Consider the following 26,585-nt stretch of genomic DNA (forward strand, 5'->3'; position numbering starts at 1 on the left):
TTTGACTTTACAAGATCGATGATCCGTATTACTCGCAAATTACGAGGGCTGTCCAGAAAGTAAGTTCCGATTGATCGCGAAATGGAAACCACAATGAAAATCAGAAATGTTTCATTTGTAACAGTTACCTACACCTTCCAGCTACTTCTCTACGTTGTTCCCGTTCTGATTTAGACATTTGTCGTAGCGTTGAACCAACTTTCCAATACCCTCATCATAGAAGGCAGCTGCCAGTGTTTTCCACCAATTTTCTACGCTGGCCTACAGCTCGTTGTCTGTGCCGAAATGTTGTCTTCATAGCCAGTGGTTCATGTGAGCAGAGATGAAACTCAGAGGGAGACTATTACGTGCTGTACTGTGGGTACTCAAACATTTCCAGTTGGAAACGATGCAGGAGCATCTTCATTTCCCCTGCAGAATCCGGCTGAGAATTATCTTGAAGAAGAAACAGCACGACAGTTATGTAATGTTGGCTGCATAGCTTCAGGCGGAATTTCTCACCAGGCCCTCGTACTTGGCGGGAGACAGTATTTTCTAGACATCTTTACGGACTCGCTGTGAGCTCAGAAATGAGAAGAGTGACGTGATGCTATCTAGGGTCATATTAGAGACACTGCCCAACATATCTGTGCAAAGCATTATCGGAAGACTCATAGTCGTTTCCATTTCGCGACCGATTGGGACTTACTTTCTGGACACACCTCGTACTTCCCGCCAATTGATTTGAACATTGATTAATGGAGTATAGTATTTACTGGACTGGATACGTACAACAGCATCCCAAATATCATCGAGGCTAACAAGAGACTGCAACTGGATATTAATGGTAAAAAAGACATTGTGGAAATGGAACCTGGTACTTACGGTATCGATGATTCAAATAAAGTCTTAAAACAGTCTGGAAAAAGGTATTGAGCTACGTGCAAACACCAATACATTTAAAACTGAAATACCGACTGTGAATGCAGTGATTGAGTTTAACCAGAACGGTCCTTTTGTGAAACCAACTAGGCGACCTATTGAAGATTAGATTAGATTAGATTAGATTAATACTAGTTCCATGGATCATGAATACGATATTTCGTAATGATGTGGAACGAGTCAAATTTTCCAATACATGACATAATTAAGTTAATTTATCAACATACTTAAGTTAATATAACAACTTTTTCATTTTTTTGTGTTTTTTATTTTTTGCTTTGTGGCACACGGATACTTCGTGTCGTTGAACACGAACTGCATCAGGAGTTATTAAATCTGATGTTCAAGCAATGTGTGGAATATTGTCACATATACAGGGTGGTCCATTGATCGTGACCGAGCCAAATATCTCACGAAAGAAGCATCAAACGCAAAAACTACGAAGAACGAAACTCGTCTAACTTGAAGGGGGAAACCAGATGACGCTACGGTTGGCCCGCTAGATGGCGCTTCCATAGATCAAACAGATATCAACTGCGTTTTTTTAAATAGGAACTCCCATTTTTTTATTACATATTCGTGTAGTACGTACAGAAATATGAATGTTTTTGTTGGACCACTTTTTTCGCTTTCTGATAGATGGCGCTGTAATAGTTACAAACATATGGCTCTCAATTTTGTACGAACAGTTGGTAACAGGTAGGTTTTTAAATTAAAATGCAGAACGTAGGTACGTTTGAACATTTTATTTCGGTTGTTCCAATGTGATACATTTACCTTTGTGAACTTATCATTTCTGAGAACGCATGCTGTTACAGCGTGATTACCTGTAAATACCACATTAATGCAATAAATGCTCAAAATGATGTCCGTCAACCTCAATGCATTTGGCAATACGTGTAGCGACATTCCTCTCAGTAGCGAGTTGTTCGCTTTCCGTAATGTTCGCACATGCACTGACATTGCGCTGACGCATGTTGTCAGGCGTTGTCAGTGGATCACGATAGCAGATATGCTTCAACTTTCCCCACAGAAAGAAATCCGGGGACATCAGATCCGGTGAACGTGCTGGCCATGGTATGGTGCTTCGACGACCAATCCACCTGTCACAAAACATGCCATTCAATACCGCTTCAACCGCACGCGAGCTATGTGCCGGACATCCAACATGTTGGAAGTTCATCGCCATTCTGTCATGCAGTGAAACATCTTGCAGTAACATCGGTAGAACATTACGTAGGAAATCAGCATACATTGCACCATTTAGATTGCCATCGATAAAATGGGGACCAGTTATCCTTCCTCCCATAATGCCGCACCATACATTAAACCGCCAAGGTCGCTGATGTTCCACTTGTCGCAACCATCGTGGATTTTCCGTTGCCCAATAGTGCATATTATGCCGGTTTACGTTACCGCTGTTGGTGAATGACGCTTCGTCGCTAAATAGAAAGCGTGCAAAAAATCTGCCATCGTCCCGTAATTTCTCCTGTGCCCAGTGGCAGAACTGTACACGACGTTCAAAGTCGTCGCCATGCAATTCCTGGTGCATAGAAATATGGTACGGGGGCAATCGATGTTAATGTAGCACAACAACGACGTGTTTGAGATTCCCGATTCTCCCCAATTTCTCTGCTACTGATATGCGGATTAGCCGCGACAGCAGGTAAAACACCTACTTGGGCATCATCATTTGTTGCAGCTAGTGGTTGACGTTTCATATGTGGCTGAACACTTCTTGTTTCCTTAAATAACGTAACTATCCGGCGAACGGTCCGGACACTTGGATGATGTCCAGAATACCGAGCAGCATACACAGTACACGCCCGTTGGGCATTTTGATTACAATAGCCATACATCAACACGATATCGACCTTTTCCGCAATTGGTAAACGGTCCGTTTTAACACGGGTAATGTATCACGAAGCAAATACCGTTCGCACTGGTGGAATGTTACGTGATACCACGTACTTATACGTTTGTGACTATTACAGCGCCATCTATCACAAAGCGAAAAAAGTGATCAACTAAAACATTCATATTTACTTACGTACTACACGAATATGTAATAAAAAATGGAAAAAAAACACAGTTGATATCTGTTTGACCTATGGCGCCATCTAGCGTGCCAACCATAGCGCCATCTGGTTTCCCCCTTCAAGCTAGACGAGCTTCGTTCTTTGTAGTTTTTTCGTTTGATGCTTATTTCATGAGATATTTGGCCCGGTCGCTATCAATGGACCACCCTGTATATCTTGAAGATGTCACAAAACCCTGCAAATGCTGATGCTTCAAACGATGTGCCACAGAAAATATGAATTAAACAATTCGCTTCAAAAACTGAATACATATCACAAAACTACTCGAAATAGACTTGCACACAAAATACTGTGACAGCTGCCAACTCGTACATTATAGGTCCAGATTTAATTATCTCGTTGTGTTTAGAGCGATCTAATACGATGACCGGTGATAGCTCATTGAATTTCCGTGGCCTGAGTAGATAATCTCCTCATTCTCCTTCAGCACATTCGTAGTAAGAAGCACGGAACCTCGCATTCGTGTTATACTCTGGACTGTACATTTTCATCCCTCTGCAGGTGTAAATCGTCGTATGTGTAGAACTCTGAATTCTGGTAGACTCTGACGTTAGTTAACTTGGAGTTGTCGAATGCAGTGGAACCATTTGCTATATTGCCTTTTCCATCAGTCTGAAACGTAAATATGATGAATCTAGAAGTCTCCAGGTGAGGTTTTAATAGCCAAAGTTTGTTTGCTTGCAGTCATTAGCACTGGGTACTCGAAAACCTCCCAAGAGTGGAATGTTAGTGGTAGATAAGTACCGGCATTCAGAACTTTTAAAAGCTTCAAGCTTTAGTCATCTGATACAATGTTGTGAGGCATATTCCGTATTATCTTCCTGATTGTGATCTTGTGATCATATTCTCCTCTTGAGCTCCTTGAATGTATGAGTTACTATTCGTTGCACTCCGTACCAGAATGAGTTCCTGTTTATCATTCATAATAACCTGCTTTGTGTCCTCAAAGTAGCCCATAAGCATTTTTAGAGGTACGCATTCAGTAAATCGATTGTACTCTGCAACTGTTCTATCCACCGGACAGTCTATGGAACCATCTAGCGTTTTCGAAACAATTCATATCCGTGGGTGATGCAGAGACACATGTTTTAAGGGTTGATGTAATGTCGACGATGTGTATACGGTCAGTCTCAGACCCATTGAGTTCATAGCATATCGCCTGAAACAGGAATGCTAAAGAATCCCACTGTAGCGCCGCCGTCGGTTTTCTTGAATGATCCCTCCAAATATGCGTCTGCTGGATGGCAATCCTAATTTCATCATTCTTGTCAAATGTGATTGAAGCTTAACGTTTATGCTTGAAATATACCTGATGTATAATTCGCTCATCACACTCTCATGAACTGGTTATATTGAGTGAGGACGTCACAGCGAGGTTTCGCCAACTGGTTTAAGAAACTCGTAGTTCGTAAGTGGTATTACTTTGCAGTTTGCAGCGAAGTGGCGTGGTGTGGTTTGTGAGCACTGGTTTTATACCGTACGCCCATCGTGCCTTAGATATAACAATACAACGATTTCCTCACCACGAAAGTCAACAGGTTGATTATTCTGGTTCACGATACGCAACTCTAAATAGTCCAATGTCTGGACTGTCACTGGAAGGTGTATTGCATTGGTGGGGATGTCAACTATCTTACACCCTGTTGCATCTGAGGGGAAGAATCCGCAAATAGAATGAATCAGACTGTCGTTGAGACCGGAGTTCGCTGCAAAGCTACACTCGAACCGGATTGTGCTGACAGGCAGTATATCAACTGTCTGATACGACTTATAAAATTTACAAGGATCCTTCTTCGAAATCTGTCTTTTTGTGAAACCCAGTAGGTGACCTAATGAACCTTTCTGGTTAAAATCAATCGCTGCATTCACAGTCCTTATTTCAGATTTGAGTGTATTGATGGTTCCACTTAGCTCAGTACCTTTTCCAGACTGTTTTAAGACTTCGTTTAAATCGTCGATATCGTATGCATCAGGTTCTATTTCCATAATGTTTTTTTTTTCACTATTAATTTCCAGGTGATGTTTATTGTTAGTCTCTGCGATATTCGGAATGCTGTTGTAAATCTCCAGTCCAGTCGGTGCAATACTCCACTCCCCATTACTTAAATCAATATGTGGGAAATAATTCGCCCACAATACTGATGATCGTTCTTTTAAAGTCAGAGTACACGACACTGCATCTGAACCTTGACTGAGGGGTGGATGCTTAATGCATCTCCTTACATATATATGCTTCTTCGTTAACATTACGAGGAACATAATGCACAGATGCCCGCATAAGTAGGTATTAAAATCTTGGTAGCGATGAAAATTGTAGAACACACGTCTTCTGTCGGTGAAGTTTGGTTGTAATTCTTCTGGTGGTTGCAAGTCTGCAAATGAGTCGATATATATCATGTTATTTGTATTTTTCTTAACATACATCACCCAGTCGGTTCCTGGTCCCTCAGCTACATCTAAATTCACAATTCCAGATTCTCCGGATTTCCACATAGTCTTTGGTAATGTATCCCACATAAACACACCAAGTAATCTTGGAATGCTGAATTTTTTCCTGACAATCTTGAGCAGATCTGTATTTGTAAGCGATCTGTCCGGTAGAATAGCTAACAGGTTTTTTTTGTTATTATTTATGAAGAGACCTCTGTATGGTTTCAGGTGCAGTCCTTTTCCAATGGTTGCTGCTTCCATAATACGGTTAGGACTTTTTGCTTATTCTGGCTGTTCCTGGGAGTTTTGTATGTTCTTCACTCTTCACTGTTCTGACAATAGCCGCAGCACCACGAGCCAGTTAACCAACCGCTGAGAGATCTGCTAGGGTAGGGATGAGGAAGGGAATGATTCCACCTGATGTAGAGACCGCTTGAGAGAGAGAGAAAGAGAGAGAGAGAACATGTTTCAACACGACTCTCTCGAGTATCAAATATCGAAGGGATGCCGCCATCTGGCGCATTTGTTCAGGGATTAGCGCGTCATCCGGTCTCTGTGCTGCACAACGCTGCTAGCGGTGTGATGACAATGGTCGTGGGGCCCAGAGCAGCCATAATGCAATCTCTTGGATACCAGCGCATAGCGTGAACCGGCACTGTGTGCGGAGCAACGGAGAGCTGACAGTGGACGGTGCGTGCTTCACGATCCAAAGATTTTTAACAGTTTAATTACGTGTGATGACTTTTTTATGATGATATTCCTTGCGTGATCAGAATAAAAAAAGATCGATTTAATTACTTCTTTTCGATGGAGTTTAGAAGAACTGCATCTTACCAAATAGCAGAGAACTATGAGCAAGAGACAACCAACCCCTGAAAATTGATTTTTTTAATATAAATAAACAACATACCCTCTGCCAATAATTCCATGAATTTCCGGTTAGGGGGTTGGGAGGCGAGGGTTAGGGGATTTACCAGAGGGGAGGGGTTAATTAATTATCAATTTAATCAATTAGTCAATCAAATTGATAAAGTGGGAGAGGGCTATTCGAATAACTCAGGTCTGAAAGTGTACCTGTGTCAGTGAGGGGAAGGTATGAGGGTTGGATGTTTCCAGAGGGATTGGGTGGAGGAGGGGGAGGGGGATGGCTGAGGGGATGTTTCTCAGAAGGACAGATTGTTCCCAGGGAGACATAATCCACTTAGCAAAACAACAGATTAAGGACCTGTCAATCAAAAGAGAACAATAGGTTTGCCTCTGAATGTATACATACCCCTGATGTAGGCAACCTCTACTAACTAAAAAGCCCTGATGTCCTTGTTCGCCGGCCGTTGTGGCCGAGCGGTTCTAGGCGCTTCAGTTTGGAACCGCGCGGCCGCTACGCTCGCAGGTTCGAATCCTGCCTCGGGCATGGATGTGTGTGTTGTCCTTGGGTTAGTTAGGTTTAAGTAGTTCTAAGTTCTAGGGGACTGATGACCTAAGATGTTAAGTCCCATAGAGCTCAGAGCCATTTGAACCTTTTTTTTTTTTGTCCTTGTTTCCCCATTATTCTCACCTTCAGGTGGATGAATGTTGAGTAGCGATGTATTCCATACCGTTGCATCACAGTATTGAAATAACTATTGTAAAACTCTCCACTGTGCATCGATTCGCCACTGTCTGCAACAAACGCTCAAACACATTCACGACATCTGTCCCATTTTTTTAACAGATAATTCCCAGGAAAAATTGGAATATATATCAATAATCATTAAAATACATTTTAATCGATCATTCTCATGTGAATGTTCCCTCATTCCTCCAAGATCAGCATTCCATAAGTCATCCAAACCTTAAATCACAGGATACCTAAAAGGTTGTTTTGCGTGCTGGTTTGTGTAGTTCTCGAACTACTGTCTCCATACTTATTCGATGGTACCTTAAATCACAGGATACCTAAAAGGTTGTTTTGCGTGCTGGTTTGTGTAGTTCTCGAACTACTGTCTCCATACTTATTCGATGGTACCTCTCTAAGCGCAAAGATTACTGAAACAACCTCATTCGAATGAGCTGTATTACCTGCAGTAGCTGATACTATGAGCAGACGTAGTCACAGGGCTCGTCATAATATGTACACTGAGGGATTCGATTGTTCACTGCTTTTGCTCAATGTCAATGCCACCACTACTGCTGCAATTGTTGTTTTCACCATCGAGTATTGGTTTGATGATCGTTTTCTATTTACTGTTTCTCTGGCTTTTTGGATTTTATGTACGTTACTCAAAAGCAGTATTTCTCTATCATTAACTGAATAATGTATAGGTTTTTTCGTGGGTCTTAGGAAAACATGGTGCGTTAAACGAGGTCGTCTCTCAAACTGCCTATCACCAAGCTGTATTGTGACATCAGGTATAGTTGTAACCTGCGTACCCAGCAAGTACAGTGTTCCTCTGCTGACGCCGAATGTTCTATCTATCAGGCCAGGGACGTGATGGATAATGAAACTGTCAACGGTAACACCACCATGCTCGTGTGATTTTGTTTTTGTTGAGAGCTGCCTGAGAATTCAGTAACTGGCTTAAAGGTCTCTCTTAGTTTTTCTGTTGATCCATACGCCCAAACCTTAGCAACCATAATTTCTCTCGAACAGTTTTCTCCGCCTGAATCACTTTCTGCTCAGTTGATATCTCGATGTAAATGAATCAGACTCCTCTGCAGCGTGATACTTTATACAGGGTGGTCCATTGATCGTGACGAGGCCAAATATCTCACTAAATGCGTCAAACTAAAAAACTGCAACTAACGAAACTTGTATACCTTGAAGGGGGAAACAATATGGCGCTATGGTTGACCCGCTAGATGGCGCTGCCATAGGTCAAACGGATATCAACTGCGTTTTTTAAAATAGGAACCCCCATTTTTATTACATATTCGTATAGTACATAAAGAAATATGAATGTTTTAGTTGGACCACTGTTTTCCCTTTGTGATAGATGGCGCTGTAATAGTCGCAAACATATGGCTCACAATTTTAGACGAACAGTTGGTAACAGGTAGGTTTTTAAAATTAAAATACAGAACGTAGGTACGTTTGAACATTTCATTTCGGTTGTTCCAATGTGATACATGTACCTTTGCGAACTTAGCATTTCTGAGAACGCATGCTGTTACAGCGTGATCACCTGTAAATACCACATGCAATAAATGCTCAAAATGATGTCCGTCAACCTCAATGCATTTGGCAATACGTGTAACGGCATTCCTCTCAACAGCGAGTAGTTCGCCTTCCGTAATGTTCGCACATGCGCTGACGCAAGTTTTCAGGAGTTCTCGGTGGATCACGATAGCAAATATCCTTCAACGTTCCCCACAGAAAGAAATCCGGGGACGTCAGATCCGGTGAACATGCGGGCCATGGTATGGTGCTTCGACGACCAATACACCTGTCATGAAATATGCTATTCAATACCGCTTCAACCTCACGTGAGCTATGTGTCGGACATCCATCATGTTGGAAGTACATTGCCATTATGTCATGCAGTGAAACATCTTGCAGTAACATCGGTAGAACATTACGTATGAAATCGGCATACATTGCACCATTTAGATAGCCATCGATAAAATGGGGGCCAATTATCCTTCCTCCCACAATGCCGCACCGTACATTAACCCGCCAAGATCGCTGATATTCCACTTGTCGCAGCCATCGTGGATTTTCCGTTGCCCAATAGTGCATATTATGCCGGTTTACGTTACCGCTGTTGCTGAATGACGCTTCGTCGCTAAATAGAACGCGTGCAAATAATCTCTTGTTCCCAGTGGCAGAATTGTACACGACGTTCAAAGTCGTCGCCATGCAATTCCTGGTGCATAGAAATATGGTACGGCTGCAATCTCAACACCGACGTTTTTGAGATTCCCGATTCTCGCGCAATTTGTATGCTACTGGCATTAGCCGCGACAGCAGCTAAAACACCTACTTGGGCATCATTATTTGTGGCAGGTCGTGGTTGACTTTCACATGTGGCTGAACACTTCCTGTTTCCTTAAATAACGTAACTATCTGGCGAACGGTCCGGACACTTGGATGATGTCGTCCAGGATACCGAGCAGCATACATAGCACACGGCCGTTGGAGATTTTGATCACAACACGATATCGACCTTTTCCGCAATTGTTAACGGTCCATTTTAACACGGGTAATGTATCACGAATACCGTCCGCACTGGCGGAATGTTACGTGATACCACGTACTTATACGATTCTGACTATTACAGCGCCATCTATCACAAAGCGAAAAAAGTGGTCCAACTAAAACACTCATATTTATTTACGTACTACACGAATATGTAATAAAAATTGGGGGTTGCTATTTAAAAAAACGCAGTTGATATCCGTTTGAGCTATGGCAGCGCCATCTAGCGGGTCAACCATAGCGCCACCTGGTTTCCCCCTTCAAGCTACACGAGTTTCGTTCTTTGTAGTTTTTTCGTTTCATGTTTGACAATGACCGCTGGTGAGGAGGTGTTTGAGGCAACTGTCTGCTACTGCATGATTATTATTGCAGCATTGATAATAAAATATATTAATAAGTGTAATACTCCGGACTATAATGAGAGAGATATGAAATAAAACACAAACACAGTTCGAGATTATATATATACAATATTTATTTAAATATCATACATCGCATATAGTATTTCTTCTATCTCACCGTCTATGGCCGTCCTACCGCCCTCACTCCCACCCTTAAGTACCTTGGCGTCACCCTCGACCGTCGCCTCTCCTGGACTCCCCATCTCCAGACAATCCAAGCCGAGGCACGTTCCCGACTCCGTCTGCTCAAGCTCCTTTCCGGCCGCACGTGGGGTCTGGACCCCTCCACAATCCTCCACACCTATAAATCCCTCATCCGCCCTATCCTTTGTTACGCCCATCCAGCCTGGATCTCCACCCCCCCTACCTTCTATAAATCCCTCCAAATCCTTGAACGCCATGCTCTCCGTCTTGCCTATCGCATCCGTCTCCCCTCCCCCATGCGGATCCTGTATGATCTCATCCCCTTCCCCCACCTCCTCCTTTTCCTTGAAAGGATACGGATCCTGTACACCTCCCGTAAACTTGATCCTCCTCACCCGCTCGTGTCCCCGATCCTCTCCCAACCCCGCCCGCTGCCGCGCCTGTATTCCCATGTCCCACCCGGTCTCCATCTCTCCACTTTCCTTACCCTCTCCCAAGGTGGCTTCCGCCAGCTCCCCCTCCCTGATGATGCCCTCCTCCCCTCCATCTACCCCTCCTACCAACTTTGATCCTCCCACCCTCCTCCTGTGCTTGCTCCTCTGGGCGCCCTCCCTCCCTTCTCTCCCTTTTCCCTCCCTCCTCCTTTTCTCCCCCCTCCTCCCCCGGGCTTCCCCTCACCTGTCCCTCTCCTCCTGCCCCCATCTCCTCAGCCATTGGCATCCTTTTCTCCCCTCTCTCCCACCTCACCCCTGTTCCCCTCTTGGCAGGTCCCCGGACTCGCACACGCTAAGTGGACATTCGCGCGCCGGAGATCACCGCCATCAGTGTTTCGTGTGTGCCGTCCTGTTTAGTGTTCAGTGTTCACCGTCACGCTCCATCGTTCACCAGTGCCATCGTCTTCTTCAGTGTTTGTGCGTCGTATCGACAGTTTGCAGTGTGGATTATCGTCGAGTGTGAACAGCTCCGTGTTTGTCTTTATGTGTCTACTGTTTTATTGCCCACCGTTCTGTACCTTTTGTGTCTTCTCAGTGTTTCTTCTCTTTGTGTATCCTCTGGCTGAAGAGCGGCGTAGAATGCTGCTGACAGCCTGCCTGTTGTACAGGTTTAAAATCACAATAAAGAAAAAAAAGTAGTATTTCAAACAAATCATCAGACTCGTTCTTCATTTTGTTTGCACCTGTACAATATTCCCCAAATAAAGCTTATTGATAACAACAAATTCCGCACATATCTCCTTCAAACCTCACAATACTCTGGTTTTTCACATATACGTTTAACCTGTTTCTCTTTCAGCTCTGCGTTGATGTTGAAACAAAGGTACTGCTCTAGATGTACACTAAGCAAACGTGAAAGTTTACAACGTCATTGTATGTGAAGTCTGTGCTTGCCAACCACCGACTCAGTCTCTCCAATACGAGGCATAACGCAGTGTCCACATTGTATAAGTTCATAACTGAGGCATGCTGCAGATAAACTCACTTGTCACCCGATTTCACTTATAGTGCAGAGTCATCATATACTGTTGTAATAGATAGTGTCACACCAGTAAGGTGAATGTCTGGTGGGTTCGAGTTGGATAGTACTCTATGGTCATCTGCTGATTGCTGTAGAGCTCTGTGTGACATATTTTGTCCCAGTCGCACTCAGAAATAGGCACTTCAACATCCTTCGATGCATTTTCATTTTCTGTCCTCTCACACAAGCCCCAGTCATGATGTGCTACAGTTACTCATTTTGTTCCACTAGGAGTTAAACTGTATGTAAAACTGAAAAGTGTGGGCACACAAGGTACCTTCTTATCCACAACATCTGCATTCTGTCCCTGCGGTACAGCAGGGATGTTCTGCTGGGACGGGCCATTGTCAGCCAGAACTGACCACCACCTTGTTGTTTAGTACCACCAGCAACACTCAAGGTACTGAGAAGAGACCAGATGTCCTCTACATGCAAATCAATGTATGGAGCAGACAGTAACAGCTCCTTGTCCTGTGCTCCAGCAAGTGGACTATGTTCGAAACCTTCTTATCCATGGCATCTGCACTCTGCCCCTGCGCTAGCACAGAGATAGTTTGGCAGGATGGGTCGTATGTCAGTGACCAGTGCTGACCTCCATCTTGCTGTTTGGAACCACCAAGTCCATTCGAGATATAGAGAACATACTGGGCATCCTCATCAACTGAATCAATGAATGAGACAGGCAATAACAGCTCCTTGTCCTGCTCCAGCATGCTGGCCAAGTCTGCTACAGGATCTCACATCATTGCTACAGGCCCAGAGGTCGGTGCAGATCTCAACAAGATGGCAGCTGAGGTTTCCGCAGGTCCAGACGCAGCAGAAGTCGACATTTTGGTGCTCACCCCTGCAGGCCTCGAACAGGTCAAAGGCTACTGATGAACAAGGTGGAGGAAGTGTCACATACAGACAAAGACACGAAACATGAATAATAACGCTAACTGTAGAAAAGATGTAATTTATGATACTTACTTTTCCACTTGTTCCTGTTCTGCAGGGCTGCGCTCGATCTTGATTTCTGCTGCTGATGCTTCGTAGTTCTTCTTCTCCTGCCGCTACTGCCTGACTGAGTGAGACTGAGGCTACAGAGCTACTGAGCCCGCTTTATATCTCCTCTGATGGCGTCACCAGATAGTGCGATTCTATTAGCCAAAACCTATCATGTGACCAGATTCAGCATTCCTACTGGTTCCCGCCATTTTTTTCTAGACCACCATCTTGGATACATCATGGGTGGGGAAGGGAGATGGGAACAGGGGAGGGCCAACAGCACCCTCTGGTGGCGGTGTTGTGAAACACGAGCATCAAGGTCAAGGTGAGCACACCAAAATTTGATACACCCACCAATAAATTTGAATTTCCCACCAAAATTTCAATTTCCCACAATTTCTAGGGGTCGTGGAGGGGAGGGGGCTGTGATTTCCCTGAGGGGGACCCACGTACCATCTGGGGAAACCCCATAACGTCTTCAGGAGGAGGGGGTAATTAGTTCATCAATTAATTAATTTCCATAATTAATTTGATACCAATTTGTTTAAAATTGCACCCGAACCCGCTTTATCCCACTATATCTGGGGACCACCTTAATAAGATGTATTTCTGCAATAAACATATATTGGTAAGCTCAGTTTCATACATGGGACAGTAAATCATAAATTTTATCAGCCTACTGCTGTTAACAGAGCATCCAGTCTATCTTTATGTAAGCATGATATTGTTTGTCACACATCGGAAACAGGTGAGTTCAGACGTGTATTTCATTGCAGAACAACTGATAAATGCTCGCAGCAAATCTATTTTGTGTGATCTCTGAAAATTCGGGAGGGTGGTGGGGTATAAGTCTGCAAGCTTTCGTGACTGGTGGCATTGAAGGAAAAAGCTTCTAGGTTGTGTTTTTTCAATAAACTTGAAGTTTCGAATCCTCTGCTGGGATCTTCTGGTATCCATAGAAGGCTGAACATTGGTTGAAATCCCTTCAGAAGGTTCTACGTATCGGGTTTGTTGAGGGAGATAAAAAGATGACTCACACAGAAGATTTTACTTTCATAGATAATGGGAATGCCGTAGTGCCGAAATATCGGAATATCCTATTCTAAAGGAACTGGCTTTGGAGAAATGACTGACATACTGAAAACTGCGACGTGGCAATACAAAGAAATGATAACACTGCAGCACCAGGACGAGAAAGGAGTACCAAAAATAATGAAGTATCACAAAATCCAAGATGAAAGAATGCCCCTTATATACACATACCGGAAGACAGGAATAGCGTCATAGAAAAAGAATTAATTCGTAGTCTGGTAGGTGAAAGAGTCAGTCATTTGGAAATGACAAAAGCCACGAAATTCTGCAATGTTACAACCCCTGCACTCTTCCGAATTTTCAGAGATCACGTTAAACAGTCTTATGCCAGCATTCGTCAGTTGTTCAGCATCGAATTGAGAAGAATCAGACAAATGTGTAACGTAAGGACAGAACTGTGCAGTCCATCTGTGATCTCGACATCCTACCATCAGCACTTGTTTACTCACGTAAGTTTTCAGGAAAAGTGGATAATCGAAATATAACTTTCGATGTTAATCGAGATATAACTTTCAGAGAGCAACTCGGTGAACAAAAGAGACACTGCCCCTACAATGAACAAACACAAAGGGGTCATCCACATGTGCAATCCATATTGTCAACAAAGTACAAATCATACTGTATACTACTTTCTTTATCCACAAATAAAGCCACCCCTGCGACTGGATTCTGTGAAGGGTGATTTGTAGCACAAATCTTTACACGAGTATATGCCTCATATTTGAAGATGGAAAGTCTGGATAATCGCTTGGAATAAGTTTGAAAATTTATGTAGCTATCGTCAAGCTTGAAACGACTATAATTTTGTTCAAATTTTGAAAGAAATGACGATTATCAGTTTATCACCAGCTGTCTCAAGTCATCGATGTGATGTCACACTTTTCATAGCCACGGATAAAGTAAGCGCCGTAATAAGAAATTTTTATTTAAAAGCGTAGACTGAGTTCCAGCGATAATGATCATAGGGTTCATGAATGGAGACTCTATACGAGCACTCAAAACAGCTTGTTAATTACAGGGGAAATAAAATTCACACCCACACAGACTAAATCTTGTCAGCTCCTTTTGTAGAACATCCACAGTGGTGTCTTCTTATTCAAAATTATGATAACAACTGGCAGCTAACCCTGGAGTCGGTTGTTTACAATCATCCCGTGTTCCCACATGAAAAATTTTCTTAGATTTCCGCTTTTATGGTTGCAAAATGTACACAGTGTTTCATTATAAATTCTTTCTGCCACTGTCAGTTCCTACAAGAGAACTGATGTCACTACTAATTAATCGGATTTTTGCTATCGAGTGAGGTTTCGCAACGAATTCTCTTACGGCTACGACGACTAGCATACCAGAGTAATCAAGGCTCATGTAACCGACACTGCATCCATGCTGTTGAGATAAATACATTCCTTGCCTTATTAAGCAGAACTACAGCGTCATGGACGATGAGATTATCCATTAACCAGTTGCCATCTACAGCAGGGACAGCCAAGAATTCGGTTCGTGATCCACACCCTGGCACAGGGGCCACAGTGCTCGTCATCACTGCATACTTCCCCCACCACCACACCAAGCTGTCTGAGCGTGAGGATGGGGAAGAGGTGGAAACTGCGAATGCGCTGCATTTAACTGACAGTGCAGTCGCACTGCATACGACTTGGTTTTATATTTCACATTTCTCAACAACATAGCCCCCAAACAAAACAGATTTTCAGTATTATTTAATTATTTTTAGCGCGCTGAAGACATATATAATCGTTATCTGGTACAAACTGTCGACATACAGACAGAATCCTACAATTTCACTCATATTGGCATATAATCATGACTTACTTAGTTTCATAATCAAGGAAGATCTTTCACATATATATGTCGATCGAAATACTGTAGCACTTTAACAACCTCGTTATGGACAGTGGGAAACTCTACCTGAGGAAAGCAATTTAGACGTCCTGGACAGTTTTAACGTAAAAGGATTTGTCACTGAAATGGGAATTACCTTACATGTTAATCAGTTACATCAAATACCACAAGGTCACTTTCAAGCCGGCCGGTGTGGCCGAGCGGTTCTAGGCGCTTCAGTCTGGAACCGCGCGATTGCTACGGTCGCAGGTTCGAATCCTGCCTCGGGCATGCATGTGTGTGATGTCCTTAGGTTAGTTAGGTTTAAGTAGTTCTGATTCTAGGGGACTGATGACCTCAGATGTAAGTCCCGTAGTGCTTAGAGCCATTTGAACCATCCACTTAAAATGTGAGGTATGCCACCTATTCTGGATGTTCTAATTTTCGTTGCTGTACTTCTTTTTCCTTCATAAATTCAACAATAGCGAGTTTTAAATCAAAAAATCGTTCTAGGCATACTCCTTGATTTAACCAACTTCGCAGTAATATACACACATCAAAAAAGTTTTTGTATCACCTCGGTTCCGAGAGTTCCGGAACCTGTACAGAAAATTGGAATAGAGATCAACACAAACATCATTTCCGCCATTTTTATTGCTCATGAAAACCACACATTGCATGTTGTACCACCATACAGCGAGACTTTCAGAGTTGGTGGCCCAGATTGCTGCATACACCGGTACCTCTAATACCCAGTAGCACGTCCTCTTCCATTGATGCATGCCTGTATTCGTCGTGGCATACTATCCACAAGTTCATTAAGGTACTGTTGGTCCAGATTGTCCCACTCCTCAATGCCGACTCGGCGTACATCCTTCACAGTGGTTGTGGATCATGTCGTCCATAAACGGCCCTTTCCAATCTGTCCCAGGCATGTCGATAGGATTCATGTCTGGAGAACATGCTGGCCACTCTAGTCGAGCGATGTCGTTATCCTGAAGGAAGTCATTCACACGATGTACACGATGGGGACGCGAATTGTCGTCCATGAAGACGAATGCCTTGCCACTATGCTGCCGATATGGTTGCACTATCGGTCAGAGGAGGGCATTCACGTATCGTACAGCTGTTACGGCGCCTTTCATGACCACCAGCGGCGACGTCGGCCCCACATAATGCCACCCCAAAACAGCAGGGAACCTCCACCTCGCTGCACTCGTTGGGCAGTGTGTCTAAGATGTTCAGCCTGACTGGGTTGCCTCCAAACACGTCTCTGACGATTGTCTGGTTGAAGGCATATGCGACACTCATTGGTGAAGAAAACGTGATGCCAATCCTGAGCGGTCCATTCGGCATGTTGTTGGGCCCATCTGTACCGTGCTGCATGGTGTCGTGGTTGCAAAGATGGACGTCGCCATGGACGTCGGGAGTGAAGTTGCGCTCATGCAGCCTATTGCTCATGAGTCGTAACACGACGTCCTGTGGCTGCACGAAAAGCATTATTCAACATGATGCCGGTGCTGTCAGGGTTCCTCTGAGCCATAATCCGTAGGTAGCGGTCATCCATAGCAGCAGTAGCCTTTGGGCGGCCTCAGCGAGGCATGTCATCGACAGTTGCTGTCTCTCTGTATATCCTCCATGTACGAACAACATTGCTTTGTTTCACTCCGAGATGCCTGGACACTTCCCTTGTTGAGAGCCCTTTCTGGCACAAAGTAACAATGCGGACGCGATGGAACCGCGGTACTGACCGTCCAGGCATGGTTGAACTACAGACAATACGAGCCGTGTACACCTTCTTCCTGGTGGAATGACTTGAACTGATCGGCTGTCGGACCCCCTCTGTCTAATAGGCGCTGCTCATGCATGGTTGTTTATATACTGGGCGGGTTTAGTGACATTTCTCAATAGTAAAAGGGGCTGTGTGTGTGATACAATATCCACAGTCAACGTCTATCTTCAGGAGTTCTGTGAACCGGAGTGATGCAAAACTTGTTTTGATGTGTGAATGAAGTCTCCACACTCTCCTTTCAGTTCCATTGAAAAGTGTCACAAGTGACAGTGAAGTAATGTGTGTGACATGAAGAATTTTACTAGTCATACCACCAATTTCTTTAAATGCTGCAAGCCTGCAAATTTAGCACAAAGTGCTTCTTGATGTACCGAACAATGAATCGTTGTAATTTTTTGCTCTCTCATTGTCAACTGAATCCCTAAATTAATTCTGCAGGATACTTTAATATCATTTCATAGGAAATTTGCAGTACTACTACAGAATATACATTGAGAAATCTCATCCCTCTATTCTGTCATTCCGGTTCATTTTTAAAGACTTGTGTCAATAGATAAATAGACTACCTCATTTTGCACAAACAGCCACTGGACCTGAACTGGTCCTTCATACCATGAACAAATAGAGGAAGGTGAACGGCACTGACACCGTGATTCTGCCGAACTGAAGACAGTGAGTCGACCGAAAAATGCCACACCGCAATATTAAATGAAATGTTACGCTGTACCGAGTTCTTCCAGGAAGGATCGACCAAAGAGCCGGCCGCTGTGGCCGAGCGGTTCTAGACGCTTCAGTCCGGAACCGCGCTGCTGCTACAGTTGCAGGTTCGAATCCTGCCTCGGGTATGGATGTGTGTGATGTCCTTATGTTAGTTAGGTTTAGGTAGTTTTAAGTCTAAGGGACTGGTGACCTCAGATGATAAATCCCCTAGTGCTTAGAGCCATTTGAACCATTTTTTCGACCCACACGATGCCCGCACACCCGGCCCACGTGCAGTTTGGCACACTGTGGTTGGCCCTGGTCTACAGCTTGCATGATCGAGTCGCAGAAACCTAGAATCCGAGGAAAGACATTTACGGCTAACGGCTGCTCCTGTGGCGCTCTTAATGACCGACCCCTCTTGGAGAGTACTTGGTGCAGTTCCTTAAAACCCTTCCTTCCCACGCGATTTTAAACTGAAGATTGAAGAGCTTCTCTCAGTGAGTTCCGTAATATATTTCAAGACGTAGATATCCATGTAATACTTCTGTTGGAGACCTGGCTCCAACCAAGTATTCCCACAAGTTCAGTAAACCTAGACTGCTACGTCTTTTTAAGACACGACAGATGTTTTCGTCGAGGGGATGGAGTAGGGGTGAACATTTCATTTTTCACCTACTGTGCTACATAAATCCAACAATAATGAAGATAAAAACTGGAATATATGTTCACAGAGATAAAATCCCTTACCAGGAAGTGCATGTATGTGTCCTCTACAAACATCCTACAGTAGACGAGTTTGCTGGCTTTGAAACGACTCTTTCAAGTCTCGAATCGACATAGGAGCATGTAATTATAGCTAGACAATAGTCAGTCCAGTGTGAAATTTAATCGGATGCTTTCTTCTCCAAACATGTCGCTACTTCAGTTTGGTCCTACCCATCATACGAAATCAGTCACACTCTCATGGTTATATTTGCAACGAAATCTTCAAACAGAGTAATTTGTGCCTCTCAAATATCTGCACCTGGCATCTCTGCTCATGGAATAATTTTCATGTCGTAGTCGCTAGAATGTCCCAGAAATAAAACCGCAACTGACTACAAACCGAAACTTCAAATACAATAATTTATCTCAACTTGCAAGTGAGGCGCAAGAAATAGTGTTGGGGGCGTCTTCTACTCCGTTCCCGAGCATAAACGAAAAACTAGTTTGCTAACAAACTTACTCAGCTGTATGACGAGTATGCCCCCCTGAATATTGGAAAAGTGAGAAGGAAAACTGCACTCAGCTAACTGAAGAACTAAAACAGCTCATTAATCTCAGACATGCTGCACATCGGGTATAAAAACTATGCTCCGCGCGTGAAAATCATATGCTAGCAGAAACGGAACAGAGTCAGTCAAGCTGTGAGGAATGCAAAACTCAGGTATGCCGATACATTAACCGACAACGGAAATAAACCAGTAGTCCTGTGGAAAATCCTGCGTGGTCTTGGTACAGACAAAGTAAAAGCTGCAGCTTATTCCATTGCCTTATCCGTTGAACTGAATCGGTACTTCCCACTGTCTACAACAACAACTGAACCACCAACGAAACAGAACTTCATTGCCGGCCAGTGTGGCCGAGCGGTTCTAGGCGCTACAGTCTGGAACCGCGCGACCACTACGGTCGCAGGTTCGAATCCTGCCTCGGGCATGGATGTGTGTGATGTCCTTAGGTTAGTTAGGTTTAAGTAGTTCTAAGTTCTAGGGGACTGATGACCTCAGAAGTTAAGTCCCATAGTGCTCAGAGTCATTTGAACCATTTGAAGAACTTCATTAATTACTTCAAGGGGTAAACAACTGTAGCCACGAAAAATTCCATCCAGAGAATGCCACACCGTCAAAAGAACCACCACGCATATCAGATCAGCATCTACTGCACACGATGGCATCACAGTCCAAATGATGAAGCTTATTATTGACCCACTACTGCCCACGACAACTCATATCTTCAACCACTCCTCAACCACAAGTGTTTTTCCTGAGGCCTTGAACCAGAAACTAGTTAAGCCATTACCCAAAAAGGACGCTGCCACAGTATCATCTGATTACCGACCTACTTGTTTACTGCTGTACTGTCCAATGCCTTAGAATATACAGTCCGCGACAAGCTAAAAAACTAATTTCAAACAACCTACTAGATCAATACTAATCAGGCTTCTGTAAACATCAAAGCACAACATCTGCCTTAATAAAGGCAACAGACGACCTGAAGCTTGTTATGGATGCACAAGAGGCAACTATCACGTGCTTCTTAGACTTCAATGAAGCCTTTGACATTGTCGGCTATGACATTTTACTTGCCAAACTTAGTAGCCTAAATTTCTTGCCAAGTGCAGTGCAATGGTTTCGCTCATACATGTCTAGCCATCGATTCATCATGTCCTGCACTGTAAAGTCACAATGGAGACAAGTAGCTTCAGGAACCACCAGGGTTCGGTATGAGATCCTGAATTCTTTTCATTGTGATGTGTCATCAGTTTTGTCCTACTGCAAATGCCGTATGTGAGCTGATGACCTTTAGTTGTATTTAAATTAAAAACCAATAAACCTGAAGACAGCTATAGAGAATCTCAACACCGACCTGTGTGCATTATCAAGTTAAAGCTCAACCCATACCAAACCCAAACGGTACTGATTGGTTATTCTAGGCTCATTAACACGAACTATCGGGAATCCACATCATCTTTAATCCTAAATGGGACAAATATCAACTTGTCTCCTTTAACAAAGAGTTTAGGTGTAAAAACAGATAAAAATCCAAATTGGATTGAGCACGTAACTGCAATGTGCAAAATGCATCAGTATCTCTCAAACGCCCTACAAAAATATAAAAAGATCTTCCCTCTTCACCTGGAAAAGAAATCTGTACAGACACTTATACTTACAATTACTGATTACGGTGATGTTATCCTGTAAGGCCTTCGTCAGGAAAGCTCACGGCACCTGGAATTGGTTATGAATACTAATGTTCGTTATATCTGAGATGTTCGACTCTTTGATCGTATTTCACCATCATATGCGTAGATATCCTGGTGCATCCAGACAAGCGCAGAGATTTCCATACCCACTGTCTTCTCTGCTGTCTTATCCACGAACACTGTCCCTCATATCCCTCCTCGACGTTAATGCACTTGTCTGAACAACATAGGAGAAACGCCCGTTCCCACCAGATCAAAATCCTTTCTGTAGCACTCCATCATTCAGCCACTCTCGAAGCCCTGGCGGGTTGGGGATTTTCTCTCCCCGAGGACTGGGTGTTTGTGTTGTTATTATTTCACCATCATCATCATCATCATTCGTGTCAGTGTTTTGATTGTGTAAAAAATTGGACTGTGTAAAAATTTGGACTTCGTACGGGCGCTGATGAACGCGCAGTTGAGCGCCCCACTAACCAAAACAGCTCTCGAAGTCCTCAGAAGCAGGAAGCCGACTCTGGAAAAACCTACCGCATTATATTACAGAAGTGAATAACGTTCCCAGCTTAAGAAGACAGTTAATGACACGTCTAATAAAGTAACAATAATTATTACCATTGTACCTGTACGCACCCATTACCCTTGTACGTCCCTGTTTCAATCTGATCTTCCATACTTCACAGTATTCTTAGCCGGTGCAGTCTCCTTAAATTTCCTTTCCCCAGAACTCGCTATATCAGAAAGCATCTACTACGAACACCTCTAAATATTTATTGTATCTGCCACTATAATTATTGTTATTATTGTTATTATTATTATTATTATTATTATTATCACTATTAGTGGCAGCAGTTGCATTAGTACAAGCACTGCCGGTAATAACTTTATTAGTTGATAGTCGGTATATTTTCTCATACCGTCATTTCACACACTTAATCATTTTAATACTAGTTGTCATATTAAAATTGTTATTTCTTAGCTAATTTTGGTGTAAGAAAGTTATTGTATTTGAGAATCCCTGGTCCGACGTAACAGAGGGTCTGATGGTCCTAATTAGATCATGTTAAATAAATAAATATATAATTTTGTTAGTTTGTCTTACATCGCTTGGAAGACGACACTACGTTCTTCCAGCGTGTGCTCTTCACCGACAAAGCAACGTTTACGAACCACTGTTTTGCACATTCACGTGATATACACTGCTGGGGAGCGGAAAATTAGCGGTGGATCCGTTTTTACGTACATTTTGACATAGTCCAATTTTTTTCACAATCAAATCACTGTCACGAACGTGAAGCGTAAAGCTACGTTGCAGCATCGTAGGAAATTTCGTTGTGGGACCTTCCTTCATCCCAGGGATATTAAATTGAAATACGTATCCTCACTTTCTTACTAATATTCTACTTGTTCTTCTAGAAGAGGTACCATCGGACAAGCGACAGTGTATGTAGTTCCAGCACGACGGCTGTTCGGCTCACTCCTCCTGTGTACCAAAGCAACAACTGAATGAAATGTTTCTTGAACGTTGGATAGGACGGAATGCTGCATTATAGTGGCTGGCCAGGTCTCTCGATTTGACTCCTTTTAATTTTTTTCTGCGGTATGCCCTGAAAGATGTAGTCTATCATGAAGCCCCAACTACGCCAGACGATAAACGCCACCGAATCGCCACATCATGCAACGCCATATCATCCAAAATACTTTCATCAGTTCACCTATTTCTCGAACGTCGATTGCAAATGTGTCTCGCAGACGATGGTAAACAATTTGAGCACATACTGTAGTTAAAATGATTCAAACGGCTCTGAGCACTATGGGACTTAACTACTGAGGTCATCAGTCCCCTAGAACTTAGAACTACTTAAACCTAACTAACCTAAGGCCATCACACACATCCGTGCCCGAGGCAGGGTTCGAACCTGCGACCGTAGCGGTCACGCGGTTCCAAACTAACGCGCTTAGAACCGCACGGCCACACCGGCCGGCTACTGTAGTTAAGAAAAGTATATATTGTGTATAACATGTCGTCAGTCATGCAGAATAAACTTTTTAGTATATTTAAAGTGAATTCTGTCTAATTACAATGTCGAGTACTACTTATAGACACATTTGTCTGACGGCAGGTGGTTTACTTTAAGAAGCATTCACAACTCTCCAGGCGAAGAAGGGTCAGGGAACTTTTTTTTCAAATCTAAGGAAGTTAATACAGTAGTTTCCTTTTTCCCTTGAATAAAGTTGTTTGTGGTTATGAAGCATGAATGACGTTTCTCTATCGGTGTTGACAACTGAGCAGCAACAGAGATGGTTTAAATAGGAAACCGCATAACGAAACTGTAAATCTTTCCACAAAAAACCTGGAAACGTACACACATTTGTAACAGTTTTCCTAAGCTCCATCTCATGCACCAGAAACTAGAATATGTCATAGTCCTAAATAAAAAAATCATCATATACAGGGTGACAATTATTGAACTACATGAAATAAAATCATTCTAACTTCTGAATGGTTTGCGTTAGGACGTTCAAACTGCACGGTTGACCGCGGGATATGATGGGAATTAGTATGCGATGTACGGTTTGGTTTAGCGACTAAGCCCACTTTCATTTGGAAGGGTTCGTCAATCTGCAAAATTGGAGCATTTAGAGGACTGAGAATCCGCATTTCGCGATCAAGAACTCTCTTCATCCTCAACAGGTGGCTGTGTGGTGTGCAATGTCCCGTCATGGAATAATCGGTGCCATATTTCTTGATGGCACGGTGACTACCGAGCGGTACGTGGTTTTTGGAAGATGATTTCATTCCCATTATCCAAAGTGACCCTGATTTCGAAAAGATGTGATGCATGCAAGACGGAGCTCGACCTCCCTGAAGCAGGAGAGTGCTTGATGTCCTGGAGGATCACTTCGGGGACCGCATTTTGGCTCCGGGATACCCAGCGGTCGCTGGCATGGACCTTGATTGGCCGCCATATTCTCCGTATCGGAACACATGCGACTCCTTTTTGTGTAGCTCTACTAAAGATAAGGTGTACTGCAATAACCCCAAAACCACAGCTGAGCTGAAAACGGCTATTCGGGAGGTCATCGACAGCATCGATGTTCCGACAAATTTTGCTATTCGTCTGCGCTACATCATCACCAATGATGGCAGGCATGTCGAACATGTCATAACCTAAATCCGAATATCTGTAGTGGCGTTTACATGTTGAATAAAGGGTGTGCACGCCCTAGTTTGTAACTGGTTTGCGTTTTTGTTCATATAGTTCAATAATGGTCACCCTGTATCTATGTCGATAGGAAATGAGGCTTTATCTTAGTAGCGTAGGCCTGTCTTGCTACATGTGTCGGCGGAGTCTCGCGTGAGAGCTATGCTTGGTGGTGTTTACATTGCAATAGCTGACTCTAGCCTCGAGTAGTAAAACTACCTTAGGCTACCGTAGACTATCATAAGCAAGCGTAGATTACGGTAGCTTTCCTAGTAGCTTTAGTCAGTTAAAAGTCGCACCAGCGTTACTGTAAGTTAGGTGTGTGTGTTGCATACCTATCGGGCATTGCCTCATAACGATCGCTTTCTTTACGTATGCTGTCAGCGTCTTATTAGATTCCTCTAAAAACCTGAAGCGGTGAACAGCCCAGAAACAGAGTGAAGGTATGTGGAGGGCGGGGTAACTACATCTACATCTACATCTACATCTACATTCATACTCCGCAAGCCACCTGACGGTGTGTGGCGGAGGGTACCTTGAGTACCTCTATCGGTTCTCCCTTCTCATCTCGTATGCTCCTACAACCACTCAACTTCGGCATCTTCCCACACACAACAGCATTATCGGCAAACAACTCGGACTGCTGCCCGCCCTGTCCACCAGATCATTTACGTAAATAGAAAATAATACCAGTCCTAGTGCACACCTGGCGACATCCTTGTGTCTGATGAACACTCACTGTTGATGACAACATACGGGGTACTATTACTTAAGGAGTCTTCGAGCCATGCACACAGGTAGGAACCTATTCCATATGCTTGTATCTTTGTTAACAGTTGGCAGCGAGGCACTGTGTCACACACTTCCGTGTTAAGGAATCTGCATGTTGTTCTTCATCCACAGTTCGTGGTATAGCGTGTGAGAAAAGGGAAAGCTGAGTTTCCATAGCAATGCTTTCTAATTCATACTGACTCATGGACATAGCTTCTCAATCACAAGGAAATTTATTATATTCAGATTCTGAATATGTTCAAGAACTCTGAAGCAAATGGAGGTTCACGATATTGGTCTGTAATTTAGCAGGTCCATTCCATTACCCCTCTTATATACAGGAGTCACCTGCACTTTTTACTAGTCGCTTGGGACTGCGTGGTAACGGCCAAGAACAATACATTTGGTAATGGGTGTGAGATTTACTATAAATACTTGCAACTACAATTCAACACACCGGGTAAAAGTTATGTACTGGATCCCCTCTCACATTTGGCTTCTCTACCAGTGAAATTGTTATTAGCACAACCAGATTTTTTGCTTTCACATTTGTTGGCTTTGCTAACTCTCAACCCATCTCCACCTTCCAACCTCACCTAGTCCTCAGGCTACGTTACAGATCAGTCTGTCACCACAACCAAAATATTCAAGGAGCGGAGGGGGGCGGGGAACCTACGGAACGCTTTTGTTCTGCATAGTTATCCTCCTGTAAGCCTGTTTATAGCAAATTTGAAACTGCCAATGTTTAAATCAAATTTTATTCGAAATTTATTGATTTGTAACGCGAAACAGGGTATCTAGTAAAAATAAAGAAAACAATGCAGAGTTATCACAAAGCGTTAGAAAACGCAATTCCCTCAACAAAAAGGTAACGTAAAAAACGTAAAACAAAATTATATCAAACATCACCTCAATATTTCGTCGAACTTACATAAAACATGTTTCTGTTATTCATAAATAAATTTCGAATTTACCAATAATAACAGGAAACCCTTGCTTTCGTCATGATGAACAACAAGAATAATTATACATATTTTTTGTGCTGGTGTATGCAGACTGTACTTGCGTCAAAAGTAATTGCTTTGGTTATATAAAAGAGCTGAAGTTAAAGCGATCAAATAATATTTATTACTTATAAAATGCAATTTATGTTTTGTAACGATATAAAATACACAATGGACAAACACTAAATGAAATGCGGTTCTAATTATGCGCAAAACTCAAAAAAGGACAAAGAGAAGTCGTCATTTACCAGTTTCTCTCTTACACATTCATTTATGTTTCTAACCTACCAGCGCTACCAATACTACCGGTAATCCTACAATTTACTACGTCATACGTCATTTATATAGCGTACCAAAACTACCGAACCATAGTTTTGGTAGCTCTGCTTTGGTCACATTGCTTTCCAATTTTGGTGCATCTCCTGGATGTTCAACCTCAACTTTAACAATTATATCGTTGTGTTCGTCTTTTCAAGCGCTTTCGGACGCCGTTAAAAATAGCATATCACTCTGTTTAAAAAATCATACTTGCTTCAGTACCTCGAGCAA

At 43.1% G+C, this 26,585-nt stretch overlaps 1 protein-coding gene across 1 annotated transcript in view; it reads right to left on the minus strand.

Annotated features, from left to right (window-relative positions):
* Nucleotides 1–26,585, minus strand: part of LOC126094555 (uncharacterized) — a 317,871-nt gene that overhangs the window by 290,595 nt on the left and 691 nt on the right. The gene's annotated exons all lie outside the window — the stretch shown is intronic.

The sequence above is a fragment of the Schistocerca cancellata genome, chromosome 8 (genome assembly GCF_023864275.1).
Source record: "Schistocerca cancellata isolate TAMUIC-IGC-003103 chromosome 8, iqSchCanc2.1, whole genome shotgun sequence".
NCBI lineage: Eukaryota > Metazoa > Arthropoda > Insecta > Orthoptera > Acrididae > Schistocerca > Schistocerca cancellata.